Source organism: Camelus ferus, chromosome X (assembly GCF_009834535.1).
Source record: "Camelus ferus isolate YT-003-E chromosome X, BCGSAC_Cfer_1.0, whole genome shotgun sequence".
In the NCBI taxonomy this organism is placed as follows: Eukaryota; Metazoa; Chordata; class Mammalia; order Artiodactyla; family Camelidae; genus Camelus; species Camelus ferus.
Window position 1 is genome coordinate 75140886 of NC_045732.1, and position 9098 is coordinate 75149983.

The following is a 9098-nucleotide window of genomic DNA, read 5'->3' on the forward strand; positions in this document are numbered from 1 at the left end:
GCCTCAAAATCTCTTGTGAGTGCATCTATTTGCTGGCTATAAGGAGAGTCCTAGCTACAGGAGACACTGTGATATAGGTGTTTAACGTTCAAAACTTGGCAATATAGAAAAGCACACCAGAAGGAATTAGCAGTAGATGTTGAGTAACAATCTACTATAAGTACCATGTATCTTTAGCACCTAAAACTCTACTTAATAAATGCATGTAACTATAAAGTTTGTTGGCTGTTTTTTAAGCTGTCCCTGTTTCCTGCTTTCCTGATAGTAAAAGTTACTTATTTTAGAAGAATATTCCCCTTAGCATAATTTATAAAGGGGAAAATCTGGAATAACCTAAATATAAAACAAGACATTCATTAAATGAACTATGACAGAATATTATGTAGTGATTAAAATGATGATGTAGATTTCTCTGTTGACATGGGAAGATACGATCTAAGTGGAAAAGCAGGTTACAATCTATCTCATACTGAAAAAATAAATTCCAAGTGAGCTCAAGATATGAATATGAGAAGCAAAACTTGAAAACATTGAGAAAAGAAAAACAACTTAGGATAAGAAAACATTTCCAAAATAAGACAATAAACTAGCACACATCATACTGGAAACTGCTAAATCTGACTTCGTTGATAGGTGGCAATTTCTTTGGCCCTGAATCAAGGCCAGTAGTTTGCTGAAGCTGTTGGTTTCAAGCAGGAGCCTAAAGAAAGTGCCTTTCTATGGTCTGTTGGCCATTTCAGAACTGTGGAAGTGTAATGGTCAGTTCATTAGAAAGAAACATCTGAGTCATTGGTGATAGATGTGGGCTAATACTTGTTTGCAGTCGATTAATACTGGGATTCCAAAATTTAGAGATACTTGATTTAACTTGTTCATTAGAATTATAATACCCTTAAATCCAATTACTACAAAAAAAAATTTTGCTGTGGGTTTTCCACAAAAACAGTAAGATGATTCTGAACTGTGAGCTTCCTTTGAGTATAATCCTTTTGTATGGTCATTGCCCTGACTTGTATATTTTAGACTCTATTCAAATTGGAAACTTACATTTTCTATTGGGCTGTAAAACTGAGTTGTTTACTGAATTGTGAAAGTGCATCTATTCATTGAGAAAGTTACCTCCACAGTAAAGCATTTGTTAAATATATTTTTTTTTAAAAGGTGGCAATTTCTATATAATGAAGCAATGATAAAAAAATCAATACTCACTGATACGAGATTAGAATTAAGACCATATAAAGAAATAATTATGAAGAACAAACTTGGAGGTATCACATGTCCTGCTTTAAAACTATACTACAAAGCTATAGTATTCAAAACAGTATGGTACTGGCACTGAAACAGACACATAGATCAATGGAACAGAAGAGAGAGCCCAGAAATAAGCCCACACACTTATGGTCAATTAATCTGTGACAAAGAAGGTAAGGATATACAATGGAGAAAAGACAGTCTCTTCAATAAGTTGTGCTGGTAAAACTGGACAGCTATATGTAAAAGAATCAAACTGGACTACTCTCTAACACCATGCACAAAAATTAACTCAAAGTGGATTAAAGACTTAAATGTGAGACTAGAAATCATAAAACTCTTTTAGAAGAAAATATAGGCAGTATGCTCCTTGACATCAGCTTAGCAATATTTTTCTAGATCTGTCTCCTCAGGCAAGAGCAACAAAAGCTAAATAAACAAGTGGGACTACATCAAACTAAAAAGCTTTTGCACATTGAAAGAAACCATCAATAAAATGAAAAGACAATCTACTGAAGGGGAGAAAACATTTGCAAATGATACACCTGATGAAAGGTTAATATCTAAGATATATAAAGAACTTATACAACTCAGTATCCAAAAAAGTCAGATTTTATAATGGGCAGAGTACCTGAATAGACATTTTTACAAAGAAGATATACAGATTGCTAATAGGCACATGAAAAGATGCTCAACATCATTCATCATCAGGGAAATGGAAATCAAAATCACAATGAGATACTGCCTCACATTTGTTAGAAAGGCTATTATCAAAAAGACAAGAAATAACAAGTGTTGCCAAGGATATGGAGAAAAGGAAATCCTTGTACACCATTGGTAGGAATGTAAATTCATGCAGCCACTATAGAAAACAGTATGGAGGGTCCTCAAAAAATTAAAAATAGAACTATTATATGATGCAACAATTCTGCTTCTGGATTATTTATCCAGAGAAAATGAAAACACTAATTCAAGGAGATCTATGCACCCCAATCATCATTGCAGCATTATTTACAATAGCTAAGATATGGAAGCAATCTAAGTGTCCATTGATAGACAAATTGATAAGGAAAATGTGGGGAGAAATATATACAGACACACACACTCCACACTCATACACATACACACAATGAAATATTATTCAGCCATTAAAAAAAAGAATGAAGTCTTACCATTTGTGACATGAATGGACCTAGGGGGTATTATGCTGAGTGAAGTGAGTCAGACAGAGAAAGACAAATACCATATGACTTCACTGTTATGCTGAATCTAAAGAAGGAAACAAATAAATGTAGCAAAACAGAAACAGACTCAGATACAGAGAACAAACATGTGGCTGCCAGAGGGGAAGGGAGGGGGAAGATATGGAAAATAAAGGAAGGGGATTAAGAAGTACAAACTTCCAGCTATAAAATAAGTCATAGGGATGTAATGTAGAGCCTAGAGAATATAGTCAGTAACACTGTAGTAACTTTATGGTGACACATGGTAACTAGACTTATCATGGTGATCATTTCACAATGTATAAAAATATAGAACTGCTATTATGGTGCACCTGAAACTAATATATTGGAAGTCAATTATACTTCAATAAAAAGAATCATAAGAAAACACAAGCAGCCTAACCAAAAAAAAAAAAAAAAAAAAAAAAAAAAAAGGCAAAAGATATTAACAGGTAATTCACAGATTTAAATTCACAGATTTTTTTAACTTAAAAAACGGTTGATAAACACTTGAAGAGTTGCTCGATCTCACTAGTAATTAGGCAAATACAAGTTTAAATTACAAAGAGAAAGCAGTATCAGCCAATAGACTGGCAAAAATGTGTTAAGTATGGCATTGCCAAATGTTGGCAAAAATTGGGGACCACGGTAAATCACAGATGCTGGTGAAAGAGCATCATTTTCACAACCACAGTGCGGAGTGATTTGGCTGTCTCTAGAGTTGCAGATGGGTACACTGTACCCAGCAATTTCACGCCTAGGTAATACCCCAGATTAGCAAACGTTTTCTGTAAAAAGCTAGATCGTCACTCTTTTGGTTTTGCAGTCCATATGCTCTCTGTTGCAGCTACTCAACTCTCTCATTGTGAGCTGAAAGCAGCCACTTGCAATACAGAAACAAATGGGTGCAGCAGTGTCCCCTAACATTTTATTTACAAAGACAGGCTACAAGCCAGATTTAGTTCAGGGTGTGTAGTTTCTTGATTACTTCCTAGAAAAACTATCACATATGTATACAAAGGAGGAGACCAGAAACAGGCACAAGGATATTCACTGCAGGAATATATATAAGGATGCAAGGTTAGAAATAACGTAAATGTTCACCAGCAAGAGAATCGGTAAATACCACAACTACGGTGTCCTTCATGGAGGATTCCTGAGGAGTACAAGTAGAATGTGATTCCAACTATGAAAAAATTGTACTTAAAGCCTGAAATTAAATAAACCAACATTTTACCTTAACCAAAAAAAAAAAAAAAAAAAGAGAGAGAATCGGTAACTAAAGTGTGCTAAAATCATAAAATGGAATACAACACAGCAGGAGAAATGAATGAGCCAAATTATATTTAATGATATAGTCAATCTTTAAAAAAGTAACAGGGTTGGGTGAAAAATGCAAGTGTATATATAAAGTTTAATATGAAAAGCCATGGAGTTAGGGTTATAGATGATTTTCAGTTTGTTCATTGTAATTTCCTATATTGCCCAATTCTTAACAAGTAACATGTATTCATATTATTTTTAAATCACACATTCATTATGTAATACTTGGAAAGCACACAAAAATGAAAAAAATCACCCATAATCCCAACACGTTCCTAACGAAAACCACTGTTAACATTTTTGACATAATTCCTTTCATTATCTTTTTTTGCCCCTTGTCTGTCTCCTTGTAGCTGAGATGGTACTGAATATATACTTCTGTCTGCTTTTATTCATTTATTCTAAGCATTTCTCTATGCTGTTTTAAATTCTTGGTAAGCATCATTTCTATAGTTGTGTACTATTTGTATGCTTGGAAATCCGAAATGTTAATAGCCTCTTTTCTAGAAATTCTAGAATATATTTATGTACCACGTAACATGAGCCTCAAATTCCACAGTTTCTATACATTCTATACATTGAGGATCTATGAGGTATCTGTCAGTTCTGTTCTTGACAGCTTTCCACGATTACGAAAACACCCACTTGAATAAGCAAAAGTTAAGGGAATTTAACAGACTATATTTCAGAATCAATCAACTGGAGCTTGTCTCAAGAAATCAACAAAGCTTCTTCGGCTCCTCATAATCCTCTGGCAAAACAAGCCACTGCTTAAGATTCTTTTTTGTGCCTTTGGTCCACAAGTTAAAAGCTAAGAGTTGTCACTGTGTGGCCCCTGGTACATACCATGAGCTGGTGGCCTCCATCTGAGACATCGAACATGCTCTGCAAACCTCTCAACTACATGCAGAGAAAGATGACATTTTAAAATATGGTTTTATGGTATAATCACCCAGGAACTCATCAATGCCCACGGGCACCTTGACATTTTATTCCTGTGGAACTCATCATCTACCACCTTCAAGTGTGTCATTTGTTGGATCCAAATTCAGTAGAGCTCTGTCATTTCCCTAGGTGTTATTTTAAAAGATTATTGATGCCTTTCTGTGAAATAATAAGGTGATAAATATAAATAAGATGCTTTCAAACTGCTACTTTATTAATTCAGTTGTTATTGGTTTTCATATTACATATCCTGGGGTCATTTAAGCCACTACACTTTCTTAAGCAAAGTACAAACTTTGCCTTTTCAGACTGTCGTATAGAAAGTAACAACAACAACAACAACAATGCAAGACCAGTTGGAGATCTTCCGAATGGATCAATCTCCAGCTCCCAGAGCTTGTGAAATAAGCCACTGGTCATCACTTGGCCTTTGTTATTCCAATCTCCCCACTAGCTCTCCCTGGCTTCCAACTGCTTTTGACCCACTACTTTCCCAGATATTTCTCTTGTTGGCATCAGAAAATCTGAGGGCACATCCTGGATTTTAGCCACTCTAGACACTTAACCCTACCAATTTGCCGGGTATATCTATAAGAGAAAGGACTGTATCTTCTTATTCATACTTTGTAATTCATACTTGTAAACCCTACCAGGATAGAATATAGAAAATATATTACTTTCTACTATAATTCTGATGATTAATTATATAATTGTGGTTATATAATTATTATAATTCTATTATAAATATTTTCTATATTATAGAAATAGAATAGAGCCTATGGCACATGGTAGGAAACAATAAAGACTTGTTGAATTGAATTGCAAATATCCAGTAACAAAATTCCCAATTAAATTTTGTGAGTTACAGGCCATGATAGCCGTTGAGCTAAGAAGCATGATTGGAAAGATGTGTGTGAGGGGATGGGTTAGATCACACCAATTAATGATTTAAAATAGTATCCTACTTCTATAAACTGAATGTTGGTGTCCTCTCAAAATCCCTATGTGGAAACCTCATCTGATAGTATTGGGAGGTAGGGCCTTTGGGAGGTGATTGTGCCATGAGGGTGGAACCCTCATGAATGGGATTAGCGCCCTATAAGAGATCCTTCTCCCCCTTCCACCACATAGCAAGAAGCCAGCCCTTACCAAACACTGAATCTGCCATTGCCTTATCTCAGACTCCTAGCATCCAGAACTATGAGAAAAATTTCTCTTGTTTAAGCTAACTGGTCTATGGTATTTTTGTTATAGCAGCCCAAATGAACTAAGACATCTATCACATAAAATATGTGCTTTGCTTATGAAGTATGAAACAGGATGGGTTATTTCTAGATCTCAATTCAAAGAAATGTGAAGCCTTCCTGAAGAAAATATACCTTTCTCCTACATCACCAATGGTAAAACATAGTACATATTCTGGAGTACGTACAAGTTTGCCACAGTTACCACTGTCATCAACTTTAAAATAGAATGTGCTTACCCATGAAGTCTACTTCATAAGCCCTAACCTTCCTTAATTATCACTGGCTGGAATTTATCTTGTTAATCTGAGAAAACATTGTGGGCCTCTCTGTCCCTTCAGTTTAGTTGCCAACTGCAACCAACATTACCAAATTCCTTGAGAGCTTTGTCCATTCCTCTATCCAAAGCAATTATTACTTACTGGTTTATAGTGGAAAAAAAGAATTTTGTTGATTGGCCTTTCCCCTCTTCTAATTCTTGGCCCAAAGAGTAAGAATGGGAGTGGCTGACAGAATTTGCAGTTCTTTTGAAGCCATTGTTTGACCTCCATGGTTTCAGTTATCAGCAGTACTAACCACACCTACTGCAGAGTCCAATGAATATGCAGTGGCCACTTGGAAAAGGAGCTTGTGACAACATTGCCCAAGGACTCAGAGAAATAACAGGAGCTCTCGACTACTGCAGCATCACAAATCCCCCAGTCTCCATAGCAAGTGAAAAATGTTGTCAATACAAATCCTTTGATGTCTTCACAGACACCATAAGCCATGGGGGCAGCAGTCAACACGGGTTACACCTACACCACAAATATGCTACATGCAATTTCTTTGCTACAGCTCAATGCAAGTGATGAAATTTTTCATTAGGCCGACCACATGCTTTTATTAAAGTAGCTCATTTAAAGGGAAAGTCATGCACTTCTAAATATTTAGAATACATTTCTCGCTCTGTACCCATATTACTATACGGGCTCCTGTGTCCTCGGAATGCTAATAGTGCCAATTAGGCTTACAAATAAGTTTAATGGCAGAGCTGTAGCAAACTGCTGGCATGGTTTATCACAACAAAGATGAATACAATCTAGTTAAAAGTCAAAGGTGATGTGAATGTTACAGTTTGGCGAGGTTCATTCCTTGAAGCTGGAGAACTCCCTTGGATGACTTAGTCCATCCAATGTTCCTCCTTTGGGGCTTTAGTTCTCTTGTGGCAGTGGTGTTACTTGTGTGATCTCCCAGTTCTCAGATCCTAGGCAATGTTGCCAGCCAGTGCTAGAAGAGATGCCTTACATTCACACTGTGGTTAGCACCTTTTCAAAGCTCATGTGTATGCTGTCAATTATTTCTTTTGAATCTTAAGACCGGGAGACAGTCAGGGTAGGCAATTCTCATTTCAAAGAGGTTCTCAAAGTCCAAGGTCAGAGGGTTAGTAAAGTAATTGGAGCTTTAGGAGACTGTTGCAGGCGATGCAAATTTAAGGTTGGGTAGGAAGAAATGCAGAGATAATAAGAAAGAATTTTGAATCATTATAAAAGCAATACATGCATATTTTTTAAGACATCCAAGCAATTTATAAGTGTATAAATTACAAAGTAAAAGCAGACCCCACCCACCCTCCCAATCTAATCTATGGGGAATTATTTTGAACAGGTTTGTGCCTCTCTGAGCAGTCTTTTTTTTCCTGCACATGTAATCTATGGCTGTATGTGTCTGTGTACAGAAGTGTACATACAACCCATCAAAAACTAATATTTTTATTTTATCAGTCTGCCTTGGACATCTTTGTCTGTCACTACATATAGACCCACCTAATCCTTATTAATAGCTGCATCCTATAGAATGGATGTTACCTTTAACCCACTCCCTGCCACTTCATATGAAGTTTCTGGGTTTTACAATTACAAAGAGTGCTACAAAATATATCCTGGTTCACAGATGTTGGCACACTTGAGTATTCCCATAGGATAATTTCACAGAACTGGAATTGCTAGGTCAAAATATGTATGCATTTTAGCTTTTAATAGACAGTGTCTAAATGTCTTCCAAAGAAGTTGTACCAATTGACAGCGTATGAAAGTGCCTGAGGGCTATTTGGAAGAAATAACATACAGGATGTGAGGACTGGCTGGATTAGGAAGGGAAAGTAGAGTCAAAGATAACTTCAAACTCTTAGGTCTGAGTGATTTAAAGAATGATGTCACCTTTGACAGACACAGAGAAGTTTGAAGGGCGCATGGTTTAAGGGGAAAACAAAAACGGAGAGTAAAGATAAAAGAACTAAAGGCCAAAGACTGAATCTCTAGGCTCCCTATGGTAAGAAAGCAGAAAAGAAAAGCCATCAAAGTGAACAGAGGATGCGCCATCAGAAATGTAGGCGGACAAATCTACAAGGAAAGAGTTCTAAGGTGAGACTAATCCTTGTGACACGGCATAGAGGCGAGGAATGAAAGATAGCTTTGGATCTAGTGATCAGAAAATCACTAGTAACCTTTGAGAATACAGTTTCAGATTGGGGAACTGGAAGAGAGAGGAAGCGATTTGAAAAAAAGAGGGGAAAAAAGGAAAACAGAAAGATCAGTCATTCTGAAAAGTTGGTAATGAAAGGAAAAGGCAAAAAAAAAAGTGCAAGCTGAATAATAGGTCCTCCTGCCCGTCTGAGGGACATTGTTAGCAATTCCTATATTTGGATTTTGCTGCTTTTTCAGACTACACGAGGTCTCTGGTGAAATCCTGACAGTCCCAGTGGAGTCTGTGCTGAAGCATTCGTTAGCTTAGAGGGACCTCAGCACTGCAGGAATGAAAGACAGAAACAACAAGGGGAGATGGGAGCAAATAGCAGAGAAGAGGAAGAGAGTAAAGACACGCTGGCTGCTTCAAAGGTCTGCCCTGTTCAAACCGCCAGTCCAATTAGATAAACGATGTTAGTATACTCAACGTACTGCTGCTACACATTCATTAAAATGACTGCACAACTCTCTCTATATAGACAGGGGAAAAGGTCTTCAATATTTTTAGGTGAAAAGATAGGCTATAAAAAGGCATGTTTGTGTCATCTTGTGCATAGAAACTTGCATTCATTTTCATCTCTAACATTAGACAGAAGAATATTCACCAG

At 36.6% G+C, this 9098-nt stretch overlaps 1 non-coding gene across 1 annotated transcript; it reads left to right on the forward strand.

Moving 5' to 3' along the window:
• The first annotated feature begins 645 nt into the window (after positions 1 to 645).
• On the forward strand, positions 646 to 783 carry LOC116662299. The gene has a single exon (XR_004318339.1). It is a non-coding gene; the product is annotated as a small nucleolar RNA SNORA2/SNORA34 family (small nucleolar RNA).
• Positions 784 to 9098: the final 8315 nt, after the last annotated feature.